Source organism: Eubalaena glacialis, chromosome 4 (assembly GCF_028564815.1).
Source record: "Eubalaena glacialis isolate mEubGla1 chromosome 4, mEubGla1.1.hap2.+ XY, whole genome shotgun sequence".
In the NCBI taxonomy this organism is placed as follows: Eukaryota; Metazoa; Chordata; class Mammalia; order Artiodactyla; family Balaenidae; genus Eubalaena; species Eubalaena glacialis.
This window is the reverse complement of record NC_083719.1, coordinates 176044190-176065954: the sequence shown is the minus strand read 5'-3', so window position 1 is coordinate 176065954 and position 21765 is coordinate 176044190. Positions and strand designations below refer to the sequence as shown.

At 42.5% G+C, this 21765-nt stretch overlaps 1 pseudogene; it reads right to left on the bottom strand.

Annotated features, from left to right (window-relative positions):
• LOC133090673 (centrosomal protein of 78 kDa-like) overlaps window positions 1-11168 on the bottom strand; it is a 45103-nt pseudogene extending 33935 nt beyond the window's left edge.
• Window positions 11169-21765: the final 10597 nt, after the last annotated feature.

Here is a 21765-nt window from a genome sequence, read left to right as displayed (position 1 = left end):
ACAGATCATCCAAAATGAAAATAAATAAGGAAACAGAAGCTCTAAATGACACAACAGACCAGATAGATTTAACTGATATTTATAGGAGATTCCATCCAAAAACTGCAGATTACACTTTCTTCTCAAGTGCGCACGGAACACTCTCCAGGATAGATCACATCTTGGGTCACAAATCAAGCCTCAGTAAACTTAAGAAAATTGAAATCATATCAAGCATCTTTTCTGACCACAACGCTATGAGAATAGAAATCAATTACAGGGAAAAAAATGTAAAAAACACAAACACATGGAGGCTAAACAATACGTTACTAAATAACCAAGAAATCACTGAAGAAATCAAAGAGGAAATCAAAAAATACCTAGAGACAAATGACAATGAAAACACGACGATCCAAAACCTATGGGGTGCAGCAAAAGCAGTTCTAAGAGGGAAGTTTATAGCTATACAAGCCTACCTAAAGAAACAAGAAAAATCTCAAGGAAACAATCTAACCTTACACCTAAAGGAACTAGAGAAAGAAGAACAAGGAAAACCCAAAGTTAGCAGAAGGAAAGAAATCATAAGGATCAGAGCAGAAATAAGTGAAATAGAAACAAAGAAAACAATAGCAAAGATCAATAAAACTAAAAGCTGGTTCTTTGAGAAGATAAACAAAATTGATAAGCCATTAGCCAGACTCCTCAAGAAAAAGAGAGAGAGGACTCAAATCAACAAAATTAGAAATGAAAAAGGAGAAGTTACAACAGACACTGCAGAAATACAAAGCATCCTAAGAGACTACTACAAGCAACTCTATGCCAATAAAATGGAGAACCTGGAAGAAATGGACAAATTCTTAGAAAGATATAACCTTCCAAGACTGAACCAGGAAGAAACAGAAAATATGAACAGACCAATCACTAGTAATGAAATTGAAACTGTGATTAAAAATCTTCCAACAAACAAAAAGTTCAGGACCAGATAGCTTCACAGGTGAATTCTATCAAACATTTAGAGAAGAGCTAACACCCATTTTTCTCAAACTCTTCCAAAAAATTGCAGAGGAAGGAACACTCCCAAACTCATTCTATGAGGCCACCATCACCCTGACACCAGAACCAGACAAAGATACTACAAAAAAAGAAAATTACAGACCAATATCACTGATGAATATAGATGTAAAAATCCTCAACAAAATACTAGCAAACAGAATCCAACAACACATTAAAAGGATCATACACCACGATCAAGTGGGATTTATCCCAGGGATGCAAGGATTCTTCAGTATATGCAAATCAATCAATGGGATACACCATATTAACAACTTGAAGAATAAAAACCATATGATCATCTCAATAGATGCAGAAAAATCTTTTGACAAAATTCAACACCCATTTATGATAAAAACTCTCCAGAAAGTGGGCATAGAGGGAACCTACCTCAACATAATAAAGGCCATATATGACAAACCCACAGCAAACATCATTCTCAATGGTGAAAAACTGAAAGCATTTCCTCTAAGATCAGGAACGAGACAAGGATGTCCACTCTCACCACTATTATTCAACATAGTTTTGGAAGTCCTAACCACGGCAATCAGAGAAAAAAAAGAAATAAAAGGAATACAAATTGGAAAAGAAGAAGTAAAACTGTCACTGTTTGCAGATGACATGATACTATACATAGAGAATCCTAAAGATGCCACCAGAAAACTACTAGAGGTAATCAATGAATTTGGTAAAGTTGCAGGATACAAAATTAGTGCACAGAAATCTCTTGCATTCCTATACACTAATGATGAAAAATCTGAAAGAGCAATTATGGAAACACTCCCATTTACCACTGCAACAAAAAGTATAAAATACCTAGGAATAAACCTACCTAAGGAGACAAAAGACCTGTATGCAGAAAACTATAAGACACTGATGAAAGAAATTAAAGATGATACCAACAGATGGAGAGACATACCATGTTCTTGGATTGGAAGAATCAATATCGTGAAAATGACTATTCTACCCAAAGCAATCTACAGATTCAATGCAATCCCTTACAAATTACCAATGGCATTTTTTACGGAACTAGAACAAATCATCTTATAATTTGTATGGAGACACAAAAGACCCCGAAGAGCCAAAGCAGTCTTGAGGGAAAAAAACGGAGCTGGAGGAATCAGACTCCCTGACTTCAAACTATACTACAAAGCTACAGTAATCAAGACAATATGGTAGTGGCACAAAAACAGAAACATAGATCAATGGAACAAGATAGAAAGCCCAGAGATAAACCCACACACCTATGGTCAACTAATCTATGACAAAGGAGGCAAAGATAGACAATGGAGAAAAGACAGTCTCTTCAATAAGTGGTGCTGGGAAAACTGGACAGCTACATGTAAAAGAATGAAATTAGAATACTCCCTAACACCATACACAAAAATAAACTCAAAATGGATTTGAGACCTAAATGTAAGATGAGACACTATAAAACTCTTAGAGGAAAACATAGGAAGAACACTCTTTGACATAAATCACAGCAAGATCTTTTTTGATCCACCTCCTAGAGTAATGGAAATAAAAACAAAAATAAACAAATGGGACCTAATGAAACTTCAAAGCTTTTGCACAGCAAAGGAAACCATGAACAAGACGAAAAGACAACCCTCAGAATGGGAGAAAGTATTCGCAAATGAATCAATGGACAAAGGATTAATCTCCAAAATAGATAAACAGCTCATTCACCTCAATATTAAAGAAACAAACAACCCAATCCAAAAATGGGCAGAAGGCCTAAATAGACATTTCTCCAAAGAAGCCATACAGATGGCCAAGAAGCACATGAAAAGCTGCTCAACATCACTAATTATTAGAGAAATGCAAATCAAAACTACAATGAGGTATCACCTCACACCAGTAAGAATGGGCATCATCAGAAAATCTACAAACAACAAGTGCTGGAGAGGGTGTGGAGGAAAGGGAACCCTCTTGCACTGTTGGTGGGAATGTAAATTGATACAGCCACTATGGAGAACAGTATGGAGGTTCCTTAAAAAACTAAAAATAGATTTACCATATGATCCAGCAATCCCACTACTGGGTATATACCCAGAGAAAACCGTAATTCAAAAAGACACATGCACCCCAATGTTCACTGCAGCGCTATTTACAATAGCCAGGGCATGGAAGCAACCTAAATGCCCATCGAGAGACGAATGGATAAAGAAGTTGTGGTACATATATTCAATGGAATATTACTCAGCCATAAAAAGGAACAAAATTGAGTCATTTGTTGAGACGTGGATGGATCTACAGACTGTCATACAGAGTGAAGTAAGTCAGAAAGAGAAAAACAAATATCGTATATTAACATACGTATGTGGAAACTAGAAAAATGGTACAGATGAACCGGTTTGCAGGGCAGAAGTTGAGACACAGGTGTAGAGAACAAACGGATGGACACCAAGGGGGGAAAACCACAGTGGGGTGGGGATGGTGGTGTGCTGAATTGGGCGATTGAGATTGACATGTATACACTGATGTGTATAAAATTGATGACTAATAAGAACCTGCAGTATTAAAAAAAAAAAAGTCTTAAAAATATGTCACACTTAGTCATTCCACTTCTAGGACCTTGTTCTATAGAAGTAATCCCAATGGACACAGAGACGTATATATAACGTAGTCACATTGTTTCTGACAGGGAAAAGCAAACTGTGTAAATCTAATTGCAAAGAATTGATTAAACTATGGGACATCAATACGATGGAATACTACATGATACATCATTAAGTGAAAAAAGCAGGAATATGAAATAGCAAGTATACTACAATTCTATTTTTGTAATCCCTAAGTGTACAAATATATTTATAGAAAAATAAAAGACTGAAAGTGTATGCACCAAAATGAACAGTGATTATGTCTGGGTATTAAGATTATAGGTAATTGTTCTCTTGTTACTCTGTATTTTCTGTAAAGAATATATGCAACTCTTAGAGAAAGTTTAAAAGCAAAATAAAAGCTATCAGTAAGATGAGGCTTTACAAAAAAATCCTATCACAATAGTATCATGCCAAAAGCTAAGCATATATCATATTAAAAATTCAATATTTTCAATTTTAGAATTTACCTCTAAGCCATAAATCCTCACTAAGAGATTCTGCCAAAGCACTTGCACCCAGGTCACCAATGAGCGTGCTGCAGTTCAGAGTGATGCGCCTCAAACCAGCCATACAGTCAAGATCAGGTCTCCTGGAACGAAGACTCTCAGCCCAGGTTTCTTCATGCCTTCTGGTAGTCTGATACTTCAAAGATTTAATGGGATGAAATTACGATGCTTGAATAAGGAAACAGGGTGTGCCTACTGAGTATGGCTTATTACGTCAGAGATTTACACACACACATATCAAGCATATATGGCAGGGGAATCAACCTGAGAAATTAAACAGTCAGTTCTGGTTTATGAGTCCAGTGACCCAGATTCTAGTCGGTCAGTGATTAGATTCCAGCCACTGGATGACCTGCTTTTGAACAGTTATGTAAAGTTGGACAACTCAATTACAGTCTATGAATTATTTTCCTTATCTTCTAAGTCAGGGAACTGGTTCTAAATTCTATCATTGCTGAGGCTCTAAATTTCATCATTCTGTCCTCCAATGGTCTCCAAACACCTGACTGGGCAATCCCTAAGAAAACTTTTTAATATGCATCTTATTTTTTAACAAATTATATACACGAAGTTCTATACGTATAATGTACGTACATTATAAGCTACACAGATATTTTTTAAATGATACAAAGCTAAATAGGTTCTAATATTTTCTTTTCCTAACTCCTAAGCCATTATTTTATTTATTTTTAAAAAATATTTATTTATTTGTTTATTTGTTTGTTTGGCTGTGCCGGGTCTTTAGTTGCAGCATGCCGGATCTTTTAGTTGTGGCATTTGGGCTCTTAGTTACGGCAGGCACGTGGGATCTAGTTCCTTGAGCAGGGATCGAACCCAGGCCCCCTGCATTAGGAGCGCAGAGTCTTAACTGCTGGACCGCCAGGGAAGTCCCAGGCATTATTTTTAAAACTATATTTACAAAATGGATCTCACATGCTGGGTGTGCACACCAACTTTAGAGGCCTGGACTATGCAGAGCCAGTGGGATGCGCCTTGGGAAAATAGTGGTTTGACATTTAACCACAAGTCTTGTCTTAAAGACATTCAATTCTTTATATTCATAAAATAAATTTTGGTAACAGGGAACACTGACTTTAAATGGAAAAAGTCTTGTTACATTCTTGAAAAAACAAAAGACTCCAAGTGCCTTTGATACTCTAAAAGGAAAATCATTAGTGTCATTTTTCTATTAACAATAACTTATAAAAGCTCCAAGCAGAAATAACACCAATCACTTACACAGTGCTTAGTATGTGCCAGGCACTATTTATACAAATGAGTTCATTTAAACCTCATAATGAGGCACAGACGTTAAGCGATTTGTCCATGGTCACTAGCTATGAAAAGGGAGAAAGGGAATTTGAACCTAGGCCATTTGGCTTCGGCACCCAAGTTTTTGACTGTTTTCTACCCCAGGAGTTAATGGACTTGCCCTGTATAGGCTCAAAGAATTTTTCAATTTTTCAAATCTAAATTTAAACATTTCCAGCTTTCTGGGCTTTACAGTTTCTGGTGTAACTACTCTGCCCCACTGGCGTAGGGTGAAAGTAGCCACAACTACCATGTAAACAATGGGTGCGACTATGTTCCAAAAACACTTTCTTTACAAAACCAGGCGACGGGCTGGATCTGGCCCACCAGCCATAGTTTACCTATCCCTGATCTGCACCATCAAACTATTAAAAAGGCTTCATGTCAAATTATTAAATAACTTTAGGCCTAAATACAGTCATTATAACCACTGTAAAGTTGTTAAGGCATTATTTTAAAAACTGTATTTACAAATTGCTGATGCAGTGATTTTTATGAGTTTATAAACTACAGCAGCTAATAAACACTTGATTCATTTAAGTCTTGAAGACGATAATGGCATACTTTCTTCACAGTATCACAAAGTTTTCAGTAACTAAAAATACATGAAAGTATTAGTATGTATTATATATTAAATCTCTTATTTCTAAAATTAAGTGGACTATCTTTACTAAATGGTAGAATCCCAAACTGAAAACTGGTCATATTCTTTCAACAAAACGAAAGCTGCACTCACATGTATTAAAAGACAAAAATTAACTGCCATCTGTATCAATATGTTAATGTGCTTCAATCACATATGTTTTCATGGAAGTTTAAACATAAAATCACCTTTAAGATCTTGACCATGTGATCTGCTCCCTGCCATTTCAGATTACAGCCCGTGAAGTCTACTGTCTTAAGAGTGATAGAGTTCCTTATGCCTTGACAAATAACTGAAAGGAAAAAAAAAAAACCACACACACAATAAGATGAAGAGCCTATACATTTGTCAGTCTTAACTTACTTGCTTTTCTTGAGTCAATTGGAGGTTTATAGCCACATTCTTAAAATCATTAACTACAATCGTCCCAAACAGGTAATTGACAAACAGATGCATTCTAAAACTTGTCAGTAACAAAGTGTTATTCCACTTTACAGCAACAGTTTAATTCTATTTAGATACTAAAACGGAATACACTGAATACTGCAAACTTTATTCCCAACCACTCAGTAAAGTACTACGTACCTTTTGAGACATAGGAAAAAAAAGAAAAACCTAAAAAGCATAAGACTCTTCCTATTTTCATTTCCAATGATACATCCCAACCTTGATGATCAATCAGCGATTTAAATGTCAACTATAAACCCAGTATGTTATGAGGTGCTATGCAGTATACTAGAGCAATATGAGAGAGAGGACCTCAAACCCTCTGTTCCCTCAAATTGAAAGGCAGGCTTCCTGACCCCTCCAGACCACTACTGGACACAGGGAACACACACTAATGTTTCAGGACCCCAACCAACAGTCACCTGCTTTGTGATTACTTCCATAACACACCCCCACTAACACCACTGACTTTGCTGCTCCTACGGGACATTACATATATTTCCTATTTTAACACATACCACAGTGCATTATAATTATGATTGCAGATACATGTTCTAACAATTTAAAGAGAATGATGACTTTTTTGCTCTTTACATCTTGCTATTTCCCTTCTCATAATATTTCTTGAAGAGAAACCATAAAAATATAAACAAACACAAAAAACAGAAAATATACAAACTGTGTGCTTTGCGGCTTAACACAAACTTAAGTAAAATTAGTTCTGACAGTATCCAGCATGACAAACTTCCATGGTACAAATGAGAATGGACCAAGGTTTGAGCAGGTACAGGAGACAATCCAGGCATGAACAACACCAAGAAAAGGTAGACAGGAAATAACAGGGTGTGTAGGAAATCACGAGACCAGTCTGATGGGAAGAGACTTAAACGAGACTGAAACTCACTTTCTAAACCTCCATCTCCAATTGGACAATTCGCAAGACACAGGTGCACCAAAGTGGCCGATTTATTCAATCCCTTTAATGGGGAGAAACAGTTTAAAATTTTAACCGTTTAGTTTGCCCCTAAAGCAACTATCAAATGTTGGCAGGACACAATGAAGGCTTACCTTTGTTAACGTAGTTAAGTCTCTCTCTCTCAGAACTAGCCCATTTAGCTCCAGGTTCCTTATTGCACCCGACGCACTTACACAGCATTCATGAGCTTTACACAACTGGAAGGTCACATCTTTATTTCTTATGGCAGGAACGCAACTTCTGGAAACTTTATTTCTGTCACAACCTAAAGCAAAATTATTGTAAAATGAGTGATTTAAACCGTACATTTTATCATCATTAAAAAGCATCTAAAAAGAAAAAAAAGCACCTGCTCTGTGCTAAGGATTAGAAACGACTGCTGCCCTTAAAGCCTCATTAAGGAGGGACATGTATAAACTCAAAATTTCAATCACATGAGATAAAGAACCATAACCTTTATGCACAGAGGTTCCTATGGAGGCAAAAAGTTATATCTAAGTGACGGCTTCATGATAACCCTGAAGTATAATCGAGAAAGATGAGGCCCTGCAGAGGTGGAGGAGGAGGTGCCTTAACTGCAGAGGGAGCACCTGTGCAGACACTCAAGCCTGACACCTGCTGGGCACTGTAAATACTGCAGGTGGGGATGACTAAAGGCCAGGGGGCCAAGTGTGAGAGGGGACAGAAAATAGAGATGTTGGCCGAAGCAAGCCTGGGAGAGAGCATGGCTTGTATCCCACAGGTGATGAGGCCTGGGGCTACCACTGGCTGAGTAAGGGTGCCTCCGCTGATTAGAAAAAGGCGCCCTGCTGCTGAAGGACCAATTAGATAAAGGGAGTGATCACAAAAAGCTCCCCTTCCTCAGGGCCAAAGAGCCCCAGGAGGCTTGGCCGAGCACAGTTCAGACTACAGGCCTCTGGGCAGAGCACACGCTGGGCGGCTAGTACGCACTAACTCTGTGTGGGCAAGTCATTAGCAGCATTATTTTAGGCGTATCTTTTCACGTTAGAAGATCACTCAACCCGAGTAGGCAGATGAACTTAGAGGAACTGAGTCCAGGGGCCGCGAAACCACCCAGAAGCTTCTGCCATAGTCCGGGCAAAATGGAACGTGGATGAAGAAGCAAATTTACGAGGAGGCCAAAATCTACAAGCTAGACCCACTGGATGAAAGACATAAAGAAAGTTCAGTGAAGGAACTCTGAAGAGAATGGGCTCTGCAATAAATTTTTCTTACAATCAATATAAAATATTAGGCAAAATTAAGTACAGTGGCCTTTAAGGTCCCTTCCAGCTCTAATTTCTTTTGATTTCTAACTTATTACTCTGGTTAAGTAAAGTCCCTTCAGAGGGACAGAACAGTTCCTACACCTGAATGGGATGCAAAGAATAATCTGACTTCTCTTCACCAGGGGATGAGTTGAACTGTCCTTGCAGAAGAGATAACACATGGCGAGAACCCCAGATCCTAGAAAAGGGCCAGGCACACAATAAGTATTCAGCTTTTTGAAAACAAATGAACAATCATTTCCTCTCCTAGATCTTCACACCCTTTCTCTGCTGGCTACTTTCTTTCAGCTTATAAACATCCTCAATATACCCACTTAAAAAGCCCTCAGACCTATGATTCTTTGGATCTTCTTGTGGGTAACCTAAGTCTCTCCCATGCCTTCAAACACCTGTCCTCCCAAAAAGCCCAGATCTGTACCTTGGGCCCAGACCTGTCTACCAGGCCCCTCGAAAGCACTGAAGATGAAGTAAGATCCTCTCCCCAGCCCCAATCCCCTCCTACTGTGCTCTGTATCTCACAAAAAGATGCAGCTGTAAACTGTCACCCACACTTGCTGCCCTCCCTTTTCTAACTGGTCACCAGTCCCCACCCATTCTCTCTCAGATCTGCAAAATCCAGTCCAACCTTTTATAACTTAAGTGGGACCCTTAGATTACAATTCACCCTGCACCAAATCAAGTGCCTTCCACATGGAGGTCCGAGTGAGTCTCTAAACCAGAAGTCCATCTCACTGTTCTTTAGGGTTTCCCACAGCCTTCAGGATAAACATCTAAACTTCTGACAGGACAAACAAGGCCCCCTTCTGTTGGGCCCCACTAGGTTTCCAGTATCAACTCTCATTTCTTTCCCAAACCCGGAGTTCCACTCGTGTACCTTAGTTTTGCCATATTTTCTTATATTTCTCAAACTTTGACACACACTGCTCCCTCCTGCCACCCCAGGAGCTTCTACATATCCTTAGAAAGGATGGCACCTCCTCCAAGAAGCCTACCCTGAACTTTCCCTTCCAAGATTCTGTGCTCTGCAAAGGGGAAAGGTGGGGGGGAGCGATACATTAGGAGTTTGGGATTAACATATACACACGACTCTATATAAAATAGATAATCAACAAGGACCTACTGCATAGCACAAGTAACTCTACTCCATATCCTGTAACAACCTGTATGGGAAAAGAATCTGAAAAAGAATGGATATATGTATAACGGAATCACTTTGAATCACTTTGCTGTACACCTGAAACTAACAGAATATCGTAAATCAACTATCCTCCAATATAAAATAAAAATTAAATTAAAAAAAAAAAGATTCTGTGCTCTGTAGCACCAGATCTCACTTCTTCCAGAGCACTGACTACTGTGCTTGTGTTTACCTGCCACCCAGTAGAAGGGGAGATTACCTAGGGCAGAAGCATCGTCTCCAGCAGCCCTTGGTTCTGACAACTCATTCAAGTGCCAGGATACTTTACACACATAACCTGCTTAATTAATTCTAAGAACCCACAGAAAGAGTGCTTTTTAATGTCATTTTACAAGTGTGGGGATTGTAGTTCAAAAGTAACCTGCGCAGTCCACAGAGAGCATAAGCCCTGGAATTCAAACCCTAAGCTGCCTTCACACCAGTGCTCTTTCCACTATATGATATGACTATTGAAAAAAAGATTTTTTTTTTCCTGAGCCCTGTTTTAATGGAAAGGAAATGAAGCTGGGACATATCCATTTCCTAAACGCTTTGGCGTGTACCAGGCAAAGTCGTTCAACAGACCAGGTAACATCTGTGCAACAATTAACGATGCTCCAAACTGCGCTAAGTGTTCTACATTGTTGAGTCTACAAGCATTAACAGAATGCGACCTTGTAACCGCCACAGAGTGGGTTCTGTTAAGCCCATGCTACAGATGAGAACACTGAGACCTAGAAGCCTTAAGGCACTTGGCCGGGGTCACTGAGCCGGCAGGAGTCCTAGGCCGCACGCCCCGTCTAGTGCACGCACACCCGGGCACTGGGCACCGGGCACCGATTCTCGTGCCCACCCTCCGCCTTGCACCATCTAAAACCCAGCTTCGCAGCGACCACACGAGAGCCCCTGGAAGCGGGAAGTACAAACCCGTCTCGCCAAGCCGTGGCTGGAAGAAGATCGGGGGCAGAGGGTGCGCAGGGGCGGCGCCCAGTCCACCCCGCGGAGGCGGTCGGCGTTGAAGTCCAGCAGGCCCTCCCGCAGGGAGGCGCGCACGGCGGCAGAGGCACTGAATCCTGCAATGCGCACAGGTCCTCACAGTGCCAGAAAAAGTCGGCCGCGCTGTCGCGGCGCAGCTTCACTGAGTGATTATGGGCCGAGCGCGGCCTCGGGGACGCTGGCTGCAGACACGATGCCCACACACGCCTGGAGGCCCCGGCTGGCGTCCCCGCCCCTCGGACGGCCACCGCAGCCCAGGGAGTGATAATAAGGAGCAAAGTGGTAAAAGTCCTGCATTCTTCTTCTTCTTGCATTATTTCAAAACCGGCATCGCTGGCGTCAGGCAGTCCGGTAATTGGGTCCGGGGGACCGGTAATTAGGTTCATTTGCCTCTGCGTTATCTGCCTGCCATCTGCTTCCTGAAATGCAAACAGCTACACAGGGTGATTTGCTACAATAGAGTGCAGGGAGCTTAAGCACCGGATGCAGGATGTAATTTACATAGACAGCTAGGGAGTGATCGGAACAGAATGTAATTTAGCTCTGTGAAAGATAAATCTAGTTACTTACTCTATAGATTAGTAACAGTTTAAATAAAACTAGGATCGATTAACCCTTTCAGGCCACTTTATGTGTCTTCTCTAGCCTTTACTTTTCAATGTCCCCTTTACTTTCCTTATTTTCAGGAGAGGAAAAACTTCATTTCTATTTTTGCTGCAACACTATTATGCTTAGTGAAATAAGTCAAACAGAGAAAGACAAATACGGTATGTTATCACTCGTACGTGGAATCTAAAAAATAAAGAATAAACGTAACAGAAAGGAAATGAACTCACAGATATAGACATCAAAGCAGTGGTTACCAGTGGGTAGAGGAAAGGGGGGAGGGGCAAGATAGGGGTAGGGGAGGGGATTAAGAGGCACAAACTACTATGCATAAAATAAATAAGCTATAAGGATAGTCAGTTTTATAATAACTTTAAATGGAGTATAATCTATAAAAATATTGAATCACTGTTCTAATATATTGTTATTACAATGTAATACTGTAAATCCACTATACTTCAATTTAAAAAATGATCACCACAGTATGTCTAGTTAACATCCATTACCATACATGGTAGAAATCGTTTTTTCTTGTGATGAGCACTTTTAAGATCTACTCTTTTAGCAACTTTTAAATATGCAATACGATATTATTAACTATAGTCACATCCCCAGGACTTATTTTATAACTGCCAGTTTGTACATATTGACAACATTTACCCATTTCACCCAGCCTCCACCCCCTGCCTCTGGTAACCACCAGTCTATGTATCTATGAGCTTTTTAAAAAATTCCATATAAAGTGAGATCATACAGGATTTTTCTTTCTCTGTCTGACTTATTTTACCTAGCATAACGCCCTCACGGTCCATTCATGTTGTCACAAATGGCAGGATTTGTTTCTTTCTCATGGCTGAATTATATATATATATATATAAATAATTTGGCACATATATATGCCTAATGTCTTTTATCCATTTATCCATCGATGAACACAGGGGTTTCCAAGTCTTGGCTATTGTAAATAATGCTGCAATGAATATGGGGGTACAGATTTCATTTTGAATTAGAGTTTCTGTTTCCTTCATACAAATACCAAGTAGTGGAATTGCTGGATCGTATGATAGTTCTATTTTTAAGTTTTTGAGGACCTCCATACTGTTTTCCATAGTGGCTGCAACAATTTACATTCCTACCAACAGTGCACAAGGCTTCCCTTTTCTCCACACCCTTGCCAACACTTGTTAGTTCCTGTCTTTTTGATATTAGCCATTCTAACAGGTATGAGGTGACATCTCTTTGTGGTTTGATTTGCATTTCTCTGCTGATTAGTGATTTTAGGTGTCTTTTTAATTATCTGCTGTCCATCTCTGTATCTTCTTGGTAAAATGTCTATTCAGACTCTCTGCCCATTTCTTAGTTGGATATTTTTTCTATTTTTTTTTTGTACGAGTTCTTCATATAATTTGAATACTAACCCCTTATAGGATATATGATTTGTAAAAATTTTCTGCCATTCGGTAGGTTGCCTTTTCATTTTGTTGTTGGTTTCCTTTGTTGTGCTTTTTAGTTGGATGTAGCCCCACTTGTTTATTTTTGCTTTTGTTGCCTTTACTTGGATCAACGTCTTTGCATAAGTTCTGGAAACAACTCTTTCATAGTTTCCATGGATCGTTTGTAGGGGAGAGGGTGAGTGAGATGAACTACTAGTGAAAGGAGGGTCAGTGGGTGGAACTATAGCCTCTGTTACTGTAGGTGGCCTCAAGGCCACAACTGATAGTCATTGTCTCCCTCCTGTGCTATCCATTCTCAAGTCCCCTCATCCTTGGATAATATCTCTGCTAAAATGGATGGCTTACTTGGTGGGGTGACCCTCACCCTCATCCCTGAGTGAGTGTTCTGAGCCCTGGTCATCATTTCTTTCTCAAACCATGGCTGCTGTACTTGACCATTTACTGTCAAAATTGGGAAAGGCAGTACCAAGAAATAACCCACAGACTTCTGGTTTTAATCAATCATTTTCCAATTAAAAATTTTTTTCTTCCCACAGACATTTTTATCACCCCAAAAGGAAACTCTGTACCCATTAAGAAGATACTACTTCACTCTCTCTACCAGGCCCTGGAGACCACCAATCTGCTTTCTTTCTCTATGGATTTACTTATTCTGGATATTTCAGATAAATGGAATCATACAATGTGTGACCTTTGTGTCTGGCATCTTTCACTTAGCATGATGTTTGCGAGAGTCATCCACACTGTAATATGTATTAGTATTTCATTCCTTAAAAAAATGTTTTTGGCCGTGTAATTGTTTGATATTTAATTGCTCCATTCCTTTTTATGACTGAATTACTATTCCACTGTAGGTATATACCACAATTTGTTTATTCATTCATCCATTGATGGACATTTGGGTTATTTCCATGATTTTTCTATTGTGAATAGTGCTGCTATAAACGTGTGTACATAGATTTGTTTGAGTGTTTGTTTTTAATGATTTAGGAGTGGAATTGCTGAGTCATACGGTAATTCTATGTTTATCCCAAAATACACACCCCAAGAAACTTCGTGAAAGTCTGTCCTTGTCTCAGAATCAGCTTTTCAGGAAACATGACGTGCAACAGTATGGACTGTGTCCCATGAGAGCTTATTTGTGATGCCTGGGGGTCTGGAGTTGGAAAGGGCTTCCCTTAGGAAGTGGCAGCTAAACTGAGGGCAAATTCAATGTTTTTTCCTTCCTTCCTTTCTTCCCTCCTTCTTTCCTTCAGAGGGATGACACAGATGTTTTACACAGTATATCCTTTTAAAACTTTTGCATTTGAATCCTGAACTTATTCATAAGACAAATAAATGATTATTTTAAGCAGGGTATTAGGGCTCAAATTATTAATATCATAGAACCATTATAGTGACAACATGGATTGGAAACAATTTATTAGGAAAAAATATGGAAACATTTTTATAACAATTTTGATAAATAAAAAGTTGAGAAATCAGAGTGTATAGAGAGAATCTCGGTTACTTGGGAAATTGTATCATAAAATGGATGGGCTCCACAAATTCTTCCATTTAGTTGAAGAAAAGAGTGCTAAGTCAGTTTGGGCCGCTGTCACAAAGTACCATAAACGGGGTGGGGCAGGGGCTTGTAAACAACAAAAATGTATTCTCAGTCCTGGAGGCTGGAAGTCTGAGATCTAGGTGCCGGGATCATCGCCTTCTGGTGAGGACTCTCTTCCGGGTTGCAGACTGTCCGCTTCTCATTGTGTCCTCACAGGGCAGAGAGCAGAGAGAAAAAGCCAGCTCTCTCATGACCCTCACAAGGGTAAGAATCTCATCATGAAGGCTCCATCCCGATGACCTCATCAAATCCTAATCACCTCCCAAAAGACCCACCTTCTAATACCATCACATTGGAGGTAGGGTGTCAACATGTGAATGCTGGGGGGACCCAAATATTCAGTCTATAACAAGTACTAATGGGGAAATGAGAGCTTCTCTTGAGGATGTTAAGGGCTGCTACAAAGATCAACGGTACATGTGTTTCCAGACAGAACTACAACATAGAATAAGTTCTATAAGGCGTTCACAGAATAGATTCATCTTTCTTCCCCAAAACATTCCTTGGTATCCAGGGACCCATTCCTGGAAATTCACTCTTGCTCAAGGAAATCCATCCTCTCATTAAAAAAACATCTTATGAAGCTACATGAATGACACAAAGGACTTTTCCCAGCTCTAAGATTCTGTGTGTAAAACCTGTTAGTCTAAATTTACTTCCAAAAGATAGACCCTCCGCGGGGTCTGCTCCTGCGGGGAAGGTGCGACCCCCGCTTGTGCCCCGGCCCCCAGGTGTGGCTTCCTCAAGTTTGGGGTGAAGCCCCAGCCCCCTTGGGCTCTGCAGCGCTGCGGTGGGCTCGGGGGAAGGAGCACGGTCTCCAGGGTTTCTCAGCAGGAGATGCCGGGGCTGCCGCGCAGGAACCCAGCGGCCCTGGGTGGGGCGCAGACTCGCCAGGCCTGGGTGTCCCTGCTGCGCACGGCTGCTGAGAACAGGGTCCGCGATGAAGCTCTGCCTGGCAAACGGGGACTGTGGGCGGCTCCATCCTCCCCTTCCGTCGGCACAGCCCCATCGCAGCCCTCCCCTCCGACAGGCAAAGCCTGTGACCTGCGGCCGGACGGCTCCACACCCTCAGGCCCCGGTGCTCGCCCCACGCCGGGAACAGGCACAACCCCTGGGCCGGCCTCTCCGGACGGCTCGAGCGGGACGGCTTCTTCGGCGCGCCCGTCACCCACCCCGAGCCCAGGGGCCGGCACGGAGGTCTGAGGGCCGCTCTGGGCGGGGCGGAGGCACGGGCTTCGCGGCTGGGCCGGCCCCCCTCGCCGCCGCCTGCCTCCGCGCCCCGGCCCGGGCTTCCCGTGGCCCCGTCTGCTTCCCACCCCCGTCGCGCCTCTTGCCCCCCGGGCCGCGGGCTCCACCCGGAGCAGCACCGCGTCGTGAGGGTGCGGGAGGGCGCCCGCCCTCGGGGCTTCCCCGACACCTACCGGCTGTTCGGCCACGTCCCGGACGGGCAGCGGCAGGTCAGTGGAGCGGAGTCGGCCCGGGCCTCCTCCCCCCTGAGGAGGGGCGACCGGCACCGCGCACGAAGCGGCCCTGGCGGGAGGGAGACCGGGGGGAGGGGGTCGGTGGGGAGCTTGACTCGCAGTCACTTCCGAGGGGACGCTGAGCCCCCAGAGCTGGGGGCTGACTGGCCTCAGCACTCCCACGAGGGGGTGGTCAGGAAGGAGGCACCCTGTCCCTGGGGCCCAGGGCGCTCCCGGGTCAGCCGGAGTCGCCAAGTGTGTCGGGTGCCCTGGACAGCTGAGGCACTTTTCACCCAAAGGAAGGTTCCAGCGCATTGCAGAGAGCAGGCGAAATACAAGGTAGTGAAAACTCACTGTTGCTAAGGGTTGAAACGAACCAATAATTCCTCCTGTTTCTCAGGGTGTTCCGTTTGGCTGTTAATGAAATGTATTTCCAAGGAAGGCAGGCATGTGGCTGAAAAGGCCAGCAGTGCCTCGGGGTCACAGCGAGGCCCTCCCATCTCGCCCCCCTTGGTCATCCTGTGCTCTGGGAGCAGAGCTATCAGCCAGAAGTGAAACATAGTAGCTTCCATATCCGGATTCTAAGATTTTTCTAAAGCCCTTTAAAGGCCCCCTTCTCTGAGTGGTGCTTGACCTGCTGGTGTTTGGGGCGGGAGGGTGGGCTGGGTGCTTTTCCTCATGGAAAGCACCATGAGGCAGGTGCTTTTTACTAATTAGCTTCTCCATTTGCAGACAGAGGCTTAGAGATGTCAATATACTTCACCAAGTTTACACAGCCAGGAAGTGGTATGGTCAGGTTTTGAACCCATAACTGCCTGCTGTGAGTCAGTGCCCTAAAGCAGGAAGCTATCCATGCTACTACATATCTCCTCTTGCCTATTAATCTGTGTTTAAAACCCTGAACAGAAGTGAACAATTCACCCTGGTGGCCAGCTGGTCTCTGTTTAATAGATGAAAACAATAAATTGAAAAAAAGAAAACAAAAAGTCCCCAGAGAATTCAACTGAAGTGATGTCATAGGGTCTCCTTAGCAGATAATTAGTAGAATTCATCTGAATCTGCCACCTCCAGCCCCATCCCATGGGCTCTCTGTGCCCATCAGTCAAGGTCCCTGGGCATTCTTCCTTGAGAAGACTATAAATTAGAAATATTATGGAATTGACTGGCATTATAGAGCCCAATGGGGCATTCATCTGGCACAGTCTGCCAAACTCTGCTGGCATAGTAATCCCTAGAAGTCAATTCCAAGTTTTGTTAGAGAACAAGTCATGGGATTTTTCAGTGCCACCTGGGGCTCATTAAAAGTTGACTCGCAATTCTCTCCCTTCACTTTCCCTAAGGATCAGCCTCAGTGCTGCAGGCAGATGGGGTCTGATGCATACCTTAGGGATAAGGTGCAGACAGAGTCACGGGTTCACCCCACTCTGGAGGAATGGTCCCCAGAGAGTTTCACCCCTTAACTTCAAGCCCAAACTTGGGCATTTGATTAGCATCAAGAGACTTAAGTGGGAACTGGAGGTGGCATTCTCTTCCTTTAAGCGACAAAATCCCCACAGTTCCAAGTAGCCAAATGCTAGCTACAGCATGCACTGTGGTGCTCTGGGTAGCAGAACCCAAAGCACGGTAAGCCCCTGGTGTGAGTAGCCACTGCAAGGGCTCCAGGCTGCTGCGTATGCATGGAAGTGAAGGTCTCTAGAGCTCTGAGGGTGGCTGATGTTTCTACTTCCATTGTAGTGCTCACTGTGCTGTGTTATATAAATTACTGATCAACACCTCCCCTCCGCCCCCACTAGACTGGCAGCCCCGAGAGGGTAGGACCACTCTGAACTCGCTCACCAGTGTGTTCCCACAGGTTGGCACCTAATACCTGCTCATTAAATACTTGCTGAGAAAACAAACAACTTTATGGGAAAGTCTGTGAGCTGCAAAATCCTTCTGAAATGTGAGTGGCTAGTCCCTTATTTATCTGAAATTCACTTTTTAGGTGCGATTGACATCACAGCAACCCACCTGCCCTTGTGTATGTATCATGGCCAGTATCCGCTGTGTAAATGAGTGTCATCTCATGCCTGTTGGGATTGTGGGGTAATGTCCTTTGTAATCTCCTCCACGTCATTTTAGGCCATTTTGAGCCCTTCACACCCCTCCTTGCTGCCCAGTCTCCCTGTCATATTGCTGTCATATTGGCCTTCTTCTGTTCCTTGGATGGGCCATCATTTTCCCACTTCAGGTCCTTTGCATATGCTGTCTCTTCTACCTGGTGCAACCTTTCCTCTCCCTCTGCCCCTGGAGCAGATTGTCTCGGCTGAAATGCCACCTTCTCCATGAACCACCCCTCCAAGCCATTCCAAACATGCCTTACTCTCTATGGATTATCTTGTTGGGCTCTCATAGACAATAATTGCCTTATCCTAAAACTCCTAACCTTCTTGACTAAATTCAGTTATTCATCATCTGCCTTCTCCCCTCCACTGTAATGTCCACGAAAGTGGGTATTGTGTTAGTTCTGGTCACTGTGGTCTCCCCAGAGATGGGCTCAGATGTTCCCTACACATCTGTTGAACACATGATTGCTGAGGCTGGACTTCCTTTGAGCTGGAGATAAGCGTTATCTCACACATAGTCTTTAAATGCTGAGGCTGGTCATGCTTATCAAACTAACCAGTGAGTGTGGCCAGTTCTGACTTTTCCCAGTTGTCAAAGAACAGTTCAAGCATGAGAGTCCCTTCCTCTATTTACTTTCAGACAGTCACTTACCTCAGAAAAAGAGGGACCTCCTGAGCAAAATGTTGACCAAGGATTTGAAGAACACTTACCTGTCAATCCTTAGTGGGAATTTTATCTTATAAACATTTATGGTATACACAGTTTGTGCTAGACATGAAAAATGACAGGGAAGCAAATTTCCCTTCTAAAAGGTCCTGGACAAGGGAGGGAGACAGGCGAGTGCATTAGTCATTCATTCATATACTGGAGATAAATACAATGAAGATATGACAGACCCCTGGGGAAGTGATGAGCTCTTTAGCTTCCCTGAAACCCATCAAGCTAAAGAGATCCAAAAAGGAAATCCACTGACACTTTACCACAAACATTAAAGAGTATCAACCAAATTCATATATATGAGATCAGATTGAAGACACAATGGAAACTGTCCCACACTCCCTCAGTTAAGGGCATTGGAGGAAAGTAGGTGGAGAACATTTTTCTTAAGGGTGAGATGGGGGTCTGACCAATCTCTTCATCTGCAGCTGTGAGCACAGATTCCGGTACAGGGCAGGGGCTGCTGTATGTTTGGGAAATGGAACGACTTGAACCAATATTTATTGGTCATCCCTGAAGTCATACCCAGTGGAAAGTTCCAGAAATGCATGGGTCCTGCCTGGGAGAAAAGTTGAGCAAAGCTACAAGTCTGTGATTCAAAGTTATTCATCATTGTTTCTCCAGTGGCCACACACTGCTCAGCTCATAGTAGGTGCTCAAAAAATATCTGTGAGACTCTCTCTTGTGAGAGTACCGGAATCACAACTAACTGCTGGAAAATCATCAACAGGAAGACACTGGAACTCACCAAAAAAGATACCCCACAACCAAAGACAAAGGAGAAGCCACAATGAGATGGTAGGAGGGACACAATCTCAATAAAATCAAATCCCATAACTGCTGGGTGGGTGATTCACAAACTGGAGAACACTTATACCACAGAAGTCCACCCACTGGAGTGAAGGTTCTGAGCCTCATGTCAGGCTTCCCAACCTGGGGGTCTAGCAACGGGAGGAGGAATCCTAGAGAATCAGACTTTGAGGGCTAGCGAGATTTGATTGCAGGACTTCAACAGGACTGGGGGAAACAGAGACTTCACCCTTGGAGGGCACACACAAAGTAGTGTGCGCGTCGGGACCCAGGGGAAGGAGCAGTGACCCCATAGAGACTGAACCACACCTACCTGCTAGTGTTGGAGGGTCTCCTGCAGAGGCGGGGTGTGGCTGTGGTTCACGGTGGGGACAATGACACTGGCAGCAGAAGTTCTGGGAAGTACTCCTTGGCGTGAGCCTTCCCAGAGTCTGCCATTAGCCCTACCAAAGAGCTGGGTAGGCTGCAGTGCTGGGTCATCACAGGCTAAACGACCAACAGGGAGGGAACCCAGCCCCACCCATCAGCAGACAAGCAGATTAAAGATTTACAGAGCTCTGCCCAACAGAGCAACACCCAGCTCTACCCACCACCAGTCCCTCCCATCACGAAGCTTGCACAAGCCTCTTAGATAGCCTCATCCACCAGAGGGCAGACAGCATAAGCAAGAAGAACTACAATTTTGCAGCCCATGGAAGGAAAACCACATTCACAGAAAGATAGACAAAATGAAAATGCAGAGGACTTTGTACCGGATGAAGGAACAAGATAAAACCCCAGAAAAAAAAAAAAACTAAATGAAGTGGAGATAGGCAACATTCCAGAAAAAGAATTCAGAAAAATGGTAGTGAAGATGATCCAGGACCTCGGAAAAACAATGGAGGCAAAGGTCGAGAAGGTGCAAGATATGTATAACAAAGACCTAGAAGAATGAAAGAACAAACACCTAGAAGAATTAAAGAACATACAAAGAGAGATGAACAATAAAATAACTGAAATGAAAAATACACTAGACGGAATCAATAGCAGAATAACTGAGGCAGAAGAACGGATAAGTGACCTGGAAGACAGAATGGTGGAATTCACTGCTGCGGAACAGAATAAAGAAAAAAGAATGAAAAGAAATGAAGGCAGCCTAAGAGACCTCTGGGAAAACATTAAACACAACAACATTCACATTATAGGAGTTCCTGAAGGAGAAGAGAGAGAGAAAGGACCTGAGAAAATATTAGAAGAGATTATAGTCGAAAACTTCCCTAACATGGGAAAGGAAATAGCCACCCAAGTCCAGGAAGTGCAGAGAGTCCCAGGCAGGATAAACCCAAGGAGAAACACGCTGGGACACATAGTAATCAAATTGGCAAAAATTAAAGACAAAGAAAAATTATTGAAAGCAACAAGGGAAAAACGACAAATAAAATACAAGGGAACTCCCATAAGGTTAACAGCTGATTTCTCAGCAGAAAGTCTACAAGCAAGAAGGGAGTGGCACGATACATTTAAAGTAATGAAAGGGAAGAGCCTACAACCAAGATTACTCTACCCAGCAAGGATCTCATTCATATTCGATGGAGAAATCAAAAGCTTTACAGACAAGCAAAAGCTAAGAGAATTCAGCACCACCAAGCCAGCTCTACAACAAATGATAAAGGAACTTCTCTAAGTGGGAAACACAAGAGAAGAAAAGGACCTACAGAAACAAACCTATATTTAAAAATTGTATAAAAATTTTTAAAAATAAAAAAAAAATAAAATGCGTTTCTATAAAAAAAACAAACAAAAAAATACAAACCTATAACAATTAAGAAAATGGTAATAGGACCATACATATCGATAATTACCTTAAACATGAAGGGATTAAATGCTCCAACTAAAGGACACAGCCTCGCTGAATGGATACAAAAACAAGACCCATATATATGCTGTCTACAAGAGAATCACTTCAGGCCTAGGGACACATACAGACTGAAGTGAGGGAATGGAAAAAGATATTCCATGCAAATGGAAATCAAAAGAAAGCTGGTGT